This window comes from Chenopodium quinoa, unplaced genomic scaffold (assembly GCF_001683475.1).
Source record: "Chenopodium quinoa cultivar QQ74 unplaced genomic scaffold, ASM168347v1, whole genome shotgun sequence".
In the NCBI taxonomy this organism is placed as follows: domain Eukaryota; kingdom Viridiplantae; phylum Streptophyta; class Magnoliopsida; order Caryophyllales; family Amaranthaceae; genus Chenopodium; species Chenopodium quinoa.
Genome location: NW_018745546.1, coordinates 1,201,596 through 1,218,172, shown reverse-complemented (window position 1 = coordinate 1,218,172; position 16,577 = coordinate 1,201,596).

Sequence of the window (16,577 nt, the reverse complement as noted above, 5' to 3'; positions counted from 1 at the left end):
GCCTCGCCTGATCGGGCGCATGTAATTGTTAGGAGACGATTAGCGTCGTTTTAGTTTGTTTTATTTTAGGATTTGTACGGAGTATAAATACTCCTCCGTAATACGATTTTAGGATCTATCTGCCTCTCTCTATCTCTCTCTCTCTCTCTATCTCTCTTTCTCTCTTACTCTTTCTTTACTCTCTTAATTGCTCTCTTAGATTTTCTTTCTCTTAAACCTTTGTTCTTAATCTACTCTTAATTCCAGATTTATTTTGGTAACGATTTCTCTTCTCTTAATCTTAGTTGTTTATTTTATTCCCTTAATCATATCTTGCTTTATTGATTTGATTAGTTTAGTTTCTATTATGTTTGAGTAGTTTTCTTTCTAGGGTTTATGGGGATCCAAAATAATGTGAAGGGGTAATTTATTGTTGTTAATTATCAATGCTAGATTAATTTCCTATTGATTAATTTGATGCTCTATGACTAGATTAGGCCTGATCTTTTATGCATGAGTTTGACAATATTGATTCGAGATTCGACATATGAGAATTGATGTTTAGGTCTAGTTTTAATAGGCAGGTGAATTTATAAATGGTTAGGTCGAGATTCGAAAGATGAGATTTAATACCGGTAAATTAATTGTGTGATTATAATACGTAGCGAAAACCCTTTATAATCTGATTAATATATGTTTTGATGAATGATTATTATATTCTACCCTGGAATATTATTTATTGGTGAACATATGCCCTAGATTCTTTTATATATAATTTTCTCCTTATTCTTGATCTCCGTAGTTTAGTTTATTATTCAAATATAAATAATGGTTACCTCATAATCTAGATTATATTAGTTAATTAGGAATAGAAAGATCCGTTTCTCTGTGGATTCGACCCTACTTCCCTATCTACATTAGTTAGAGGATTTAGGTTTTACTTTTGATTTTGGGATACAACTTTACCCTGTTAAAATTTGGCGCCGTTGCCGGGGAAACGGTTTTTATTTTTATTTCTGATTGTTTTTGTACTCTAGGTTATTTTCTTTTTGTCTCAGAGAACGTTAGTTCTTTGAGGCAAATCTCACATTTGCTTCTAGTTTTTTTGTTTATGCCCAGGTGTTCCAGATCAGGGTACATCCCATTCGATCCTGAGATCGAACGTTCCTTCCATTGACAGAAAAATCTCTACAAGCAAATCCTGGCGGATTCTAGTGATAATAATAATCACCGAGACCCTCCAACTGGTTCTAGCGATTCAGAGGTATCAACAGACGCAGAATCAGAGATGGCGGTTCCAAAGAAGCTTAGTGATTACTCACAACCAAATCTTACAGATTTTCCACATCTCACCCCCACTCCGGCTCTTGATGGGGTTCAATTTGAAATTAAACCTCAATTTATAACGATGATAGAGAGGAAGCAATTCAGTGGAGCTAAGGGTGAAGACCCAAATCTTCACATTGCCGACTATTGTCAATATTGCAATACCATCAGGCAAGCCGGGGTCACTCAAGACCAAATCAGGGAGATTCTCTTTCCCTTTTCTTTAACTGGAAAAGCTAAATTGTGGTTTAATGGCTTAAATAGAACTGCACTTGGTATAACTGACTGGGAAACTCTTGTTTTAAATTTTTATAACAAGTATTATCCTGCAGAGACAACAGCCGTACTACGGAGTGCGATTCAGAACTTTGCCCAAGAAGCCGATGAATCTTTATACAAAGATTGGGAGAGGTTCAAGGACCTACAAAGAGAATGCCCTCACCATATAGGCAGTTTATAGACAGTAGCTTTCACTACAGAGTGTAGTGTCGTACTTCAAAATAAGTCTCCACCTAAATTTAAAGATTCGGGTAGTTTTTCTATCCCTTGTCATATAGGCAATCTAATGATTGATAATGCATTGTGTGATTTAGGTGCTAGCGTTAGTGTCATGCCATTATCTGTGTGTTCCAAGTTGAATATGGGTAAATTAAAAGCTACCAATATAACTCTACAAATGGCCGACCGTTCTTTCAAATACCCCTTAGGTGTTTTAGAGGATGTCCCCGTTAGAGTAGGTAAATTTTATATACCTGTTGATTTTGTTGTTCTTGATATGGCTGAGGATATGCAAACCCCAATTATTTTGGGTAGAACATTCCTTAACACTGCAGGAGAAATCATAGATGTGAGAAGTGGTAAGTTAACACTATCAGTAAGGGATGATAAAATTGTTTTCAATCTTAATAATACCCCTAAAAGCCCCATGACTGAGGAGAAATGTTTTAGTGTTAATGTGGTTGAGAATTATTCTAACAAGCCCCAAGCTCTTGAAAAAGATCCCTTGGAGGCGGTATCTTGTGTTTCATCCTTTTCAGTTGAGATAGACAAATGGCAGAAGGAAGTCGATTCAATAGAAAAAGCCCTCTACACTGTTGGTCTTGGTTTTGAGGACGAAAAGGTGGAATCAATCAAGCAAGTTGTGTGATTTGAGCCTACGGTAAGTATTCCGCAAGATCGAGTTGCAAGTGTTGAATGCAATGATAATTTGAAGCAACCCTCAATCAAAGAAGGATCTTTAGTGCATAGCATTGAAGACCTCCCAGTCCAAGTCAAGGAGGATCCACCAGACAAAGTCAATTGGCGTCCCACAGGGCATGTTAGGAAGTCGCGTCGCAGCCAAAACACCGCTAGACCAGGTGAGAAACCGCCCTATCAAGCGTTAGGCAAAGGGCCCTAGTTGTTGTACTTGGATTATTAGCCTCGGGCCCAATCAGGCGAAGCTCGCCCGACCGGGCACGATAGCTAGGCTATTAATTCGAATAATTTCGCCCAACCGGGCGCGAAACTCATTGTATACGGACCTAATTGTCCGCCCGATCGAGCAACCCTTGCCCAACCAGGCGCGAGAAGAGGTGGAAATTTGAGCATTAGATTGCCCGACCGGGCGAAGCGCGCCCAACAGGGCGCGAGAGTTGATTATAATTAAGCTATAAGATCGCCCGACCGGCGCGAGACCATGCGGATATAATGTTTAGATCGCCCAACCGAGCGACAGACCGCCCGACCGGGCGCGAGGTCGTCTGCCTCCTTTTCTTCTCTTTTTTCTTCTTTCTTCCTTCATTTCTTCTTTCCTCCATTACTTTCTCTCTCTAAAACTCAAATTCTCTCTACCTTCTCTCTAAGATTTCTTCTTCAATTCTCACCCAATTCCAAAACTTTTTACATATCTGTAATCCCCTCTTCATCTTCTAAATTTCCATATAAAAATTTTCGGATTTTATTCAAATAAATTTTCATACCCATTTCTACCATGGCTTCAAAGAGGGCTCGGTCTATTATCGGTAGGAGCTCCAGTTCGAGGGAGGAATACGACCCGGATTTGCAACTCCGTACTGGCCGACGATTCGTATTGCTAGCCGAGAGCAAAGAGAGCGGCTAGAACACTTAATCGGGCGTGAGGTAATTCCTTCTCGGTGGTTACACCGCCCTACTTTAGAATCATTTGGTTTGTATGATTTTGTAAAACAATTTTTAAATGACATTGGCATGAGAAAATTTGTTGATATGTGTTAGTTGAGACGAACACTACAAGAGGGGGGGTGAATTGTAGGTGAGTTCCTAGTGACTACTTTTTCAAATATAAAATAGAATAAAATAGGAACTTGCAATGCACACAGAATTTTACGAGGAAACCTTCTAGTGCCCAACTAGAAGTAAAACCTCGACCCTACCTTAGGGATTTCGAACACAAACAATTTCACTATAATAGGGCAAACACTAAGTTACAACCTATTATAATCAAACCTCTACTCACAAGTTCCTGAACGAACTTGCTGCAGAATAGGATTCTATTCTACCCAGTGTAAGTCACACACTCAGACTCTCTCTCGTACTCCCTAAGCACAGATCTTCTTAACTTCTCAACAGAAGCTCTCTCTCTCTCTCTCTCTCTCTCTCTCTCTCTGTATGCAATGATAACAAAAACACTCTCACCCAAATAACCCAAACCAATTACAAGTAAAGACACCTAGTATATGATAGGCAAGCTATGCATGAAACCCGAAGCTAATATGACAAGATGATAAGATTGGCAAACTTACACAATTAAAGCTCTGTAAATTCTTCACGCATAAAACTCACAGAAAACCTAAACTCTTTTTTTTCTCTACTATTTATACAAGTATTACTTGTATAGAAAGTAGGTTTTCTTAAAGATAAATAAGTTAAACTTAACTTATCTTTATACACGGTTTTTATGTAAATCATTAGAAGAAAATCTTTTCCGAAAAATAAGATAGAAAGATTGAGTTAAAAAGCATAATATCTTTTTAACAAACTGATTTTAAGAAATAAACATTTAAATAAAATCTTTTTCGAATTTTATCTTTTATCTTTTCCGATTTTAATTTATTTGCCAAGCTAACTTGTCACGCTTCTAATAGACTTCATGCATATCCTACTTAACATATTTAACAATGAATCTAGAAGATAAAATCTTTAACTAAATCATTGTTGCGCCGCACTCCTGTACTGGTAGGTTTACTTGGGCTCCACGCTTACTAAGTTCCTCCAAAGATCTTAGCCAGCCATCTTCAAGTTCATGTAAAGGAACGTTCTTGTTAAGGGACTTAGTTCCTGTTAGGGAACACTTCTTCTGTTTCGAATAACCTTCTTGAATAAAGAACTTCTTCAAGTCTTCTTAGTTTCAGTTACTTCTTTCATCTCCAAGATCAATTTCACCTAAACTAAACAAACACTTGAAAAACCATTATTAAATGAGTTTGCTATAGTTTAAGTTCCTCATCATCAAAACCTTTAAACATTAACAATTTCCCCCTTTTTGATGATGACAAACTTAAGCAAACTCTAGAGAAAGTTAAAACAAAATAGAAGGACGTATTTTTGTATTTTTGATTTATAAACAAAAAGTAAACACACAACTGAATTAAAAATAGAAAACAAAAAAAAACTAAGACAGAAAGTAAACTAATACTCTATCAGCATCATATCAGAAGAAAGTTCTGATACTTTATCAACTGGAACCCAGAACAACTTCAGCCTCCATGTTTGCTTCTTCTTTTCCCCCTTTTGGCATTATCAAAAAGTCCTGCTTTTTCAAGTGTATTAAGCATCTACCCACAGCCCCACAAGCAATTCATCGAGTGTGGGAAACTAAAGGCAGCGCTGCTAAACAACCTCAAGTAAGTTCTACCCTTCAGCATAAGTGTTCAAAATACACATAAACACACAAGTATAAGCAGAGTTCCAACAATCAGTAAAGACCAAAAAGATTTTTCATCCAGTTGAACAATTTAGAGAATTTACAAACAAAATTAATTGTTCAAACACTAAAAACAGAAATTTAAATTGTTCATAACTGAAACAGAGAAAATAGGCTAGGCTGAATATGAAATAGGGCAGGCTAGGTTTCAAGGAACTCCAGAATTTTCTTGAAGTCCTCCTTTTTCTGTTGTGCAGAGGTCTCCAAATTTTCTTCAACGCCCTTGAGTTTCACCAGGAACTCCTCCTTCTGTTCCTGTAGAGCCTTGATCAGTTCTTGCTCTTGAAACTCCTTTTGCTCTTGAAGTTCCTTGTTTTGTTTTAGCACCATCATCTTGAGCTCCTTTAACTCCTTCCCCTGCTCCTGTACTAACTTTTCCAGGGTCAACACCTGAAGCTTTCCAGCAGAATCCTTTATTTGACTTCCAACCCGTTCCATTCTATCCACTAACTCAGCAACTTGCCCATTGAGGATATCGTCCTCAACATCCAACTCCAGTGGTTGTTCCATACTGGTTTGAGGAACAGCACTGGTAGAAATCCTCCTGCTCTTTCTCACAGGATGCTCAGATACAACCTTTTCTTTCCTCTTCCCTGTCACTTTCTTTTTCTGTTTCTCTCCCTTCTCTAATTTTTGAATTTTTCCTTGCACCACTTCCAAACTTAACCCAGCCAGGGTTTCCTCATTAATCACATTTTCTGGCTTTTCATCCAAAGCCCCATATTTACCCTTCAAAACTACTCCAGCATTCTCAAATACAGTGGACAAAATGGCTCCATACCCCACTTTTGTCCTACTGGGAACACAGTGTGCTAAGTGTTGATACATTAAAGAAGGAAAATTGACCTTAATCTTCTTTGAAATACAGAAAATTACTGCCATATCCATCAAGCATGCTTCCCCCTTTTTAGAAGTCCTAGGCAGAATAGTCTTCTTTACTAAATTAAACAACAGCTTGTTTAAGGGACTAAGATCATTATGACTCATGACCTTCTTCCCTCTCTAACCACCTAAGGCCTCAACAATATCACCAGTCAAATAGCTACCTACATTTACACTTCCCTTTCCCTTAATATAAGTGTCATACCCCTTAGTAGAGTTTTCAGAATTTTACCTAGGGTTTCAATGTTCAATTCGATTTTTACCCCATTAACTACACTTGAAATTATCCCTAATTTTGCTTGAAAATTTTGGCAAAATTCAGTCATAGCTACAGGGTACATATAGTTTGCTGAAACTCTTGACAACAGAAATTCCCAACCTTGAAACTTAATTAAATCAAGAAATTCTAGAAATCTTGCTTTTCTACACCAAACAACATCAATGCGATGACCAACTACATACCTTCCAGCGTATGACTCAAGTTTCGCTTGATCAGTCACTTCCTCTTCTTCATCTTCCTTTTCAGATTCTTCCTTTTCTGAATTGTTCTCCTCCTCTTTATCTTCTTCTTCTCTCTCACTCATCCCTTCTTCTACTTTGTTCTCCTCTGTTGTCTCGTCTAAGTTTTCCCTTGAGCAAACTTGTCAACTTCCTCAATTTGCTCTTCAAGAGACTTTTCACTTCGTTTTTTTTCTTTCCACTCTTTTAGTCGTTGAAGAATGCTTGAAACAGAGGAATCCCCTTTATCGCTTTTACTTTCAACTTCTTTTGGTTTCGGAGGAGATTTCCTAGGGTTTTCGAGAGTTTTGTTTGAGATAGAAGATTATTTGTACTTTACCATGGTTAAGGGAGAAGTTTCTTCTTGAATTGTGTTTTCAGAGTGTTGGGATTCTTCTGAGGAAACAAATTCAGCAATGATCACCATTGATGCTTTAGGAAAGGTTTTTATAAAAGGTTGAAAGAGTTTTTACTGGGAAGGGTTTAATTTGATTTGACAGTGAGGTGACAGAAGTGGGTGAAATCAGGTTTTATAATAAATGAAGCGGTGTGAGGGAATTTAGGAAGTTTCACTGTTCAGTCATTAATTGAACAAATTCAATTAGTTTTTCAAATTTCAAATTACTGGATGATTCTTTCAAAAACTTAACTTTCCAAATTCAATTAATCTTAAACAAAGTTTCTACAAAACACAATTGGAACACGCTTTTTACATATGTGCAATGTACAAATTTAATAACTTATACCGTTGAGCAATTTAATGAACTTACCTTTGGTAGTTAACAACGGTGACACTTTAGCTATGTTTATCACACCAAGGTTGTGGTAGAAGTTCTTTTTGCTTTATTTACATTATTTTTTACTTTGCCATTTCTTGGAACTTCAGAGGCTAGTACTTCAGCTTGATCATCCCAAGTTCCAGTCTCAATTTCTCAAATCTTTCTCTATTCAAGGGCTTGGTTAGAATATCTGCAATTTGATTTTCAGTTTGACAAAATTCTAACTTTATATTCCCTTGCTCCACATTATCCTTTAGAGAGTGATGCCTAATGTGGATGTGTTTTACCTTTGAGTGTTGAACTGGATCCTTAGAAATACATATAGCACTAGTATTATCACAGTAAATAGGTACACATTCAAAAATAATACCAAAATCACTGACATGTTGTTTTATCCATAGAACTTGTGAGCAACATGCTGCCGCTGCCACATATTCAGCTTCTGCAGTAGATAAAGCAATTGTATTTTGCTTCTTGGAACCCCAAGAAACTAAACAGGGACCTAAAAATTGTACCATACCAGAAGTGCTTTTTCTATTAATCAAATCACCTGCATAGTCAGCATCAGTAAAACTATTTAAATCAAAAGAATCACTTTTGAGATAGAAGAGACTCAAATCATCAGTTCCTTTCAAGTATCTTAGAATTCTTTTTACTGCTGTCAGGTGAGACTCCTTTGGATTTGCTTGGAACCTGGCACACAGACCCACACTAAAAGATATGTCAAGTCTGCTAGCTGTTAAGTAGAGTAGTGAGCCTATCATACCTCGATACATAGATTAATCAATGCAAGTTCCATATGGATCTTCATCTAATCTAGTGGCAATTCCCATAGGAGTATTATTGGTTTTGGCATTTTCCAACTTGTATTTCTTGATCAGTTCCTTAATATATTTTTGCTGATGAATCATGATTCCCTCTTCAGTTTGCTTGATTTGCAAGCCAAGGAAAAAATTTAATTTCCAGTCATGCTCATTTCAAATTCTCCACTCATAAGGTTAGCAAAATACTTGCATAGAGATTCGTTAGTTGCACCAAATAAAATATCATCAACATAAATTTGTACAACTAAGATATCAGTTCCATTTGACTTTAAAAACAAAGTTTTATCAATTTTACCACGTTTAAAACCATTAGCCAAAAGGAACTTAGATAATCTTTCATACCATGCTCTAGGAGCTTGTTTTAACCCATAAAGAGCTTTGTCAAGCTTATAGACATGGTTTGGGAACTCTGGATTTTCAAACCCAGGAGGCTGTTCCACATAGACTTCCTCATTTAAATATCCATTTAAGAAATCACATTTAACATCCATCTGGTACAGCCTAAATCCCATATAAGCAGCAAAGGCAATAAGTAAACGAATAGCCTCTAACCTGGCTACTGGAGCAAATGTCTCTTCATAGTCTATTCCTTCCTGCTGGTTGAAACCTTGTACAACTAGTCTTGCTTTGTTCCTGACAATAATACCATGTTCATCTAGTTTATTTCTGAATACCCATTTTAGTCCAATGGACTTCTTATCTTTTGGTCTAGGTTCCAGATGCCAAACTTTATTTCTTTCAAATTCATTTAATTCAGCTTGCATAGCATTAATCCAGTCAACGTCAGTTAAAGCTTCAACATAATTCTTAGGTTCCATGGAGGAAAGGAATGCATTGAATGCACAGAATTTCCTAAGCTGAGATCTGGTTTGAGTTCCTTTTGTGATATCACTCATGATTACATCAACTGGATGTGATTTCTGATATTTCCAGGGCCTTGGAGTGAAATCCTTGATTGGATACAATTTTTCTTCATTATTGTTGACTGGTTCTTCTGTAGGAACTTCTTCATGGAACTCAGTTTGAACTTCTTCAGGTGTTTCCACATTCTGGTCTTCATTATGGAAATCAGTCTGTTCTTGAAGTGGAGTTCCTGGTGCATTCTCCATCTCAGGTTCAGCATTTGCTTCAGGATTCGTTACTTCAGCAATTTCAACTTGCTGCTTCTACTGTGATGCTGGTTCCTCATCTGGATTCTGCTTACGCACAAGTCTAATTTCGAAATCATCATCACGATCCTATACATCAACCAAATGTTCAGTTTCATCAAATATAATATATATAGTCTCCTCAACACACATAGTCCTTTTATTATAGACTCTGTAAGCTTTACTATTCAAGGCATATCCTAGGAATACTGCCTCATCACTACGTTCATCAAATTTACCCAAGTTCCTTTTACCATTATTGTGAACAAAGAATTTGCATCCAAAAGATCTAAAGTAGGAAATATTAGGCTTTCTCCCTTTCATAAGTTCATAGGGAGTTTTATTGGTGATGTCCCTAACAGATACTTTATTAAGTATATAACATGCTGTGTTAACTACTTTAGCCCAGAAGTTCCTAGGCAGCCTACTTGATATCAGCATTGTCCTTGCCATGTCTTCAAGGCTCCTATTCTTGTGTTCCACCACTCCATTTTGTTGTGGAGTTTTTGGGGCAGAGAAGTTGTGATCCATACCATACTCAATACAGAATTCATCAAATTTTGAATTCTCGAATTCTGTTCCATGATCTGATCTAAGATGTATCAATTGATTGCCTGTTCTTCTCTGTTCTTTCTTTACAAAATCAACAAACTCATCAAACGTTTCATCCTTACTTACAAGAAAGAAAACCCAAGTGAACCTTGAAAAATCATCAACAATAACCATTATATATTTCTTACCACTTCTACTTTGGATTCTCATTGGACCACAAAGATCCATATGAATGAGTTCCAAAGGTCTTTTGGTACTTACCATCTTTTTGGACTTGAAGGAAATTTGGGTCTGTTTTCCTCTAGCACAAGCTTCACACACTTTGTCATACAGGAACTTAATGCAAGGAAGTCCTTCCACTAAGTTCTTAGATCTTATTTTATCAAGTAAAGAAAAGCTTGCATGGCCAAACCTTCTGTGCCATAAAAGAGGATCATCCTCAATAACACTAAGACATGTTAAACTGCTATTAGGAACCTCATTAAGATCCACAATATATGTGTTCCCTTTACGAGTTCCTTCCAAAATAATGTTCCCAGTGTCATTGTGGATGATTCTACACTTATTAGAAGTAAAGCTAACAGAATTACCTTTGTCACAAAACTGTGAAATACTTAACAAATTGTGTTTAAGGCCCTCGACTAAAAATACATTATCAATGGCATGGGAACGTGACCTTCCTATCTTTCCAATAGCAACTATATCACCTTTCATATTATCACCAAAGGTCACTGTTCCACCATAGTAGGAATCTAGTGAGAGAAATCTAGATTTATCTCCAGTCATGTGCTTAGAACAACCACTGTCGAGGTACCAAGTGTTGTTCCCCCTCACTGGAACCTGCAAGAAGAATTAAACGTTAGAGTCAGGAACCCAGGTTTCCTTGGGTTCCTGTGTAACAGGAGTTGATTCATTTTTCTTGATCCAGATTTGTTCTACATGTTTGACATTCTTCTGTGTGCTTTGTTTTTTCTTAGGACACTTAACCTGCTTATGTCTTGTATTGCCACAAAAATAACAAACCATGCTACTAGGCAAGTTGACATACTTCTTTTCTTTCTGGAACTTGTTTTTAAAACCTAAACCTTCAGTAATCTTGGTTTGAGCCTTAGTAATCCAATCAGTAACTCTATACTCTATTGGTTGCTTACCTTTCCTAGCTCTCTCAAGTTCCCCCTCAAGACGTGCCTTATCCGTAATTTTCCAAATCATGTTTTAATTTTTCAAAATTCGGATAATCAGTAGGTGGAGGAACTTCAGAGTTAGGAGTATCGACACTAAGTTTTAACAAAGACAATTCCACATTCAGAAGTATGTTATCTTGTTTCAGATTCTCTATAGTCTCTTTTAAATTTTTATTATCATCAAATAGACTAAAGAACCTGTATTGAATGTCAAACTTCATGTTATCAACCCATTCACTATTCTCTTTGTAAGTAACTAAAGCTTTATCACTTTGTTGTTTGGATCTATGTAATTCCTTTAAATCTTCTTGAATTTCCAAAACAGTATTTATTAGATTCTCTTTAGACAGATGTTTTAATTGATTGTAAGAGAAATATACCTCAGACTCAAGCTCCTTTAGTTTGGCAGCTTCATCAGTTTTTGCCATTAAACATAAATGAGCGGTTTCTTCTAATGGTTGGTCCTCCTCTTCTTCTGAATCTGTTTCTCCCCAAGCAGCTAGCATGGCTTTCTTCACATTGTCCTTGGTGAAGTAAGTCTTATAGACTTTTGACTCTTTGGATTGTTCTTTGCCTTTTGTCTTTCCTTTCTCTCCATCCTGTACAGGCAATCCTTAATGAAGTGATCTTTTGACCTACACCTGAAGCATGTTGTGTTTCTAGAACTTGTGAACTTCTTGTTCCTGTCGAACTTCTTATTATTCATCATCTTTTTAAATTTCCTCACTAGCATAGCCATCTCTTCCTCATCAACTTCCGATTCTTCTAAATCTTGAGCCTTAAGTGCAAGGCTTTTACTTCTGGAACTTTCAGTATTGGAACTCAGATGAAGTTCATGTGTCATCAATGATCCAACTAGTTGTTCCATATTAAACTGGTGAAATCCTTAGCTTCCTGCATAGCAGTAACCTTGGATCTCCAGCGTTCATCTTGTGGTAGACTTCTTAGGATCTTCCTTACTTGTTCATCAATAGGAATATGCCTGCCAAGGAAGTTCAGTTCATTAATAATATCATTGAATCTGGTAAACATCTCTTCTATGGTTTCTTTAGACTGCATTTCAAACCTTTCATACCTAGACATCAATAAATCTATTTTAGAAAGTTTTACCTCGTTAGTACCTTCATGAGTTATCTGTAGCAAATCCCAAATCTGTTTGGAAGACTTGCATCCCATGATACGATTATGTTCATGGGGTCCAAGTCCACAATGCAAATACTTTATTGCTAAAGCATGCAGTTCAAGTTTCTGATAATATTCTTTATCATAATCAGAAATAGATTTAGAAACTACCTCATGTTTGTCATTGGTTGCAGTTATTTCAAAATCACCAGTTTCAATAACACGCCAAACCTGGTAATTTTCAGCCTTGATGAAGATCTCCATCCTGTTCTTCCAGTAGGCATAGAAATTACCATTGAACATAAGTGGACGTTGGGTTGAGTACCCTTCTTCAAGTTTCTCCTTGTAATTCATCTCTCCAGGAACTTACTCAGCAAAGTTATCTGCTTGCAAGTGAGAACCTTGCTCGGATACCAATTGTTAGTTGAGACGAACACTACAAGAGGGGGGTGAATTTTAGGTGAGTTCCTAGTGACTACTTTTTCAAATATAAAACAGAATAAAATAGGAACTTGCAATGCACACAGGATTTTACGAGGAAACCTTCTAGTGCCCAACTAGAAGTAAAACCTCGACCCTACCTTAGGGATTTCGTACACAAACAATTTCACTATAATAGGGCAAACACCAAGTTACAACCTATTATAATCAAACCTCTATTCACAAGTTCCTGAACGAACTTGCTGTAGAATAGGATTCTATTCTACCCAGTCTAAGTCACACACTCAGACTCTCTCTCGTACTCCCTAAGCACAGATCTTGTTAACTTCTCAACAGAAGCTCTCTCTCTCTCTCTCTGTATGCAATGATAACAAAAACACTCTCACCCAAATAACCCAAACCAATTACAAGTAAAGACACCTAGTATATGATAGGCAAGCTATGCATGAAACCCGAAACTAATATGACAAGATGATAAGCTTGGCAAACTTACACAATTAAAGCTCTGTAAATTCTTCACGCATAAAACTCACAGAAAACCTAAACTCTTTTTTTTCTATACTATTTATACAAGTATTACTTGTATAGCAAGTAGGTTTTCTTAAGGATAAATAAGTTAAACTTAACTTATCTTTATACACGGTTTTTATGTAAATCATTAGAAGAAAATCTTTTCCGAAAAATAAGATAGAAAGATTGAGTTAAAAAGCATAATATCTTTTTAACAAACTGATTTTAAGAAATAAACATTTAAATAAAATCTTTTTCGAATTCTATCTTTTATCTTTTTCGATTTTAATTTATTTGCCAAGCTAACTTGTCACGCTTCTAATAGACTTCATGCATATCCTACTTAACATATTTAACAATGAATCTAGAAGATAAAATCTTTAACTAAATCATTGTTGCGCCGCACTCCTGTACTGGTAGGTTTACTTGGGCTCCACGCTTAATAAGTTCCTCCAAAGATCTTAGCCAGCCATCTTCAAGTTCTTGTAAAGGAACGTTTCTGTTAGGGAACTCAGTTCTTGTGAGGGAACACTTCTTCTATTTCGAATAACCTTCTTGAATAAAGAACTTCTTCAAGTCTTCTTAGTTTCAGTTACTTCTTTCATCTCCAAGATCAATTTCACCTAAACTAAACAAACACTTGACAAACCTTTATTAAATGAGTTTGCTGTAGTTTAAGTTCCTCATCATCAAAACCTTTAAACATCAACAATATGTACTATCCTACATTCCGAGAACTAACTTTTGAATTCTTGTCTTCTTTACAAGTTGTAAGTAGTAGAAATGGGCCGAATTTAATTTTTAGGTTGAACAATAAGAATATTAGTTAAACTTATGTAGAATTTTGTAAATTATTTGAATTAAATTCTGAATTACCTCACCAATGGCATGCGGACTATAAAATGGGTGACATATATCATGCTTTGACTGGTTTGCCTACTCCTGACCCCCAACATGCTAGTACCAAACCTATTCATCACCCTGTCCCAAAAATCTGGCAAAGATTTGCGGGTTTGTGTTTTTTAGGTAGGAAGGTAGGTTTATCTATTTTTGAGGAATTTATGTGAGTTTTTGAGTGCAAAAAAAATAAATATATGATCTTGGATCAAGATCTAAGCTAAAATAATCAATACAAAGTAAGATTATCTAGCAAAATAACTTGAGTCACTAGTCACATAGTCTAGAGAAACAAGGGTTTCAATCTACTCAACCACAAAGTTTGATAAAGATTGAGATTTTACCACAAAGGAGAGATCACAAAGAACTCAAAGAAGAGAAAAACTCTCATAATTTCAATATTCAAAACAAATCTATTCTATTACATCATAAAGTAACTCCTTTATAGGGAGGCACTAGTACTTGAAATAAAACCTTAAACCTCATTAAATCTAAACCATACAAAATAAAAGGCAAGGATTAATTACAAGATAGTAACTAAATAAATACAACCTAAGTCACATCCCACAAACGAGGACAATTATCTAAATAATTCAAATTAAGCTCAAATATTTTCCAATCTTGATCAAGTCAACAATAGTTAATTTAGCCCAAAAGTAGTGTCCATGCTCTCGCATCAGACACCTAAATGTTTCTCCCCAAAACAAAACCTAGTGATGAATACCTTTCACGTCATTTGATTATCGAACAAAGTGAAAGTGTGAAAAATCTAGTGATGCGGTTGTTTTTATTAAAATTTCTCTCTTTCTGTTTTTGAAAATATGCTCTATTTATGAAAATAGTCAGTCTAATTTAGTTTAGTCCATGATAAGGGTCCAATAATAGTGTAGTTGGATTGAGCTCACAAAGAGTTTTCCAAAGATATATTATAAGCCCAATTCCGATTAATAATGAGGAAGTTATGGCCAAAATACTAAATTGAGCCCGAAATGAATTTTATATGCGGCCCAATGATCAAAAGGAGGGCCTATTAATTATTATTCCTAAAGCTATTATGATTGACTTTAATCTTCTAGAATAATCTAGAAGGTTCTTTTAAATTCTAATGGAATTAGGATTGATAATTATATTTCTAAAGAGTTTTACTTGGAATAAAATAAGTGTTTTATGATGAACCCGGTTTTAATTTGATAAATGTGGAATTTACTGTTTTATCATATTAAGAACAGGATTTCGCATACAAAGCGCGTTTTATTTCTGACTCAGCGCAAGGCGACAAACCTGTCGCCAGGCTTGACGCTGGTTCCCGTCGTCTGGCGCTGGCTCCTATCGTTCGCGACAGGAGGTTTTGTATTCCGAATGAAACTTGGTTTCTTTTCTATCGGTTTCCGGACTATTTTTTTATAAATAGGGTCCTTGGCCTCCGTTTTCAAAGGACCTAGAATTCTCTAATTCTTTCTCTCTCTTTAAGCTAGAAGCTTATTCTTTCTCCCTCTTCCTAAATCTTCTTCTCTTACAAAATTCCACACTCACAAAATCTAGACACGCCTAGCCAAGTTCGAAGTTGCCTTCGCCCTAAACGTGAAAGCTTGATAATTTCTGAGGGTTTGGTCACAAATCTCTATTTCAATAATTTAAGTTAATTGTTTGATTTAATATTTTTCCTTAAAGTTACTAACGCGTGTATTTTGTTATAAGAAAGAGATAAGAGGCATCCAATTAAGTAATTTTAATTACTTTAATTGTTTTTTTGATATAGAAATCATGCTTTGATTATTTTGATTCCTAGTATCATGTTAGGATGTCTTCATGATTCCTAGTATCATGTTTAGGGTATTAACTAATATTTCTAATATCATTTATGTTTTTATGATGCTTTCTATTCTTTTTAATATTATGTTCGTATCATGTTAGGGATGAAGCTTTGATCTTTAATGTTTGGTGACATGCTAGGGTTTGTTATTAATCTTGTTAATATCATGCCTAGGATTTTGCTATTAATATTATGCTTTATTGTTAACATGGTTGTTATATATGATGACTGGTATGATCATTATTGTTCTTATTATTGTTGCTTGATATATTGTTATTGTTATTGCCTGATCACGCCTTTTATTAATGGTTAAAAGGAATTTGTACGTAATACTTTTAATAATCTTGTTTAGGCTAATATGATTTTAATTCAAGTGATCGCCAATAAAGATTTGTTTGTACATTAATATTCAATCAACATCGACAAACAGGTTTAGGGTTAATACATTGATTATATGTTAGTCAGAAAGCGCATATGAATACGACAAGAATAACATAGAGGCCTATTTTTAGGGCAAGTTCAATCTCTTTCAGGTTGGATTTGTACCTTCATCCTCGAATATTCAGTTATGGTTCCAGACCACTATGGAGTTAGAGATCTCATTTACATGTTCCTAAAACTTGTTGACGACTCTTTTACTCTAACTTTCTTCCATTTGGACGCTACCATACTTAAGTGT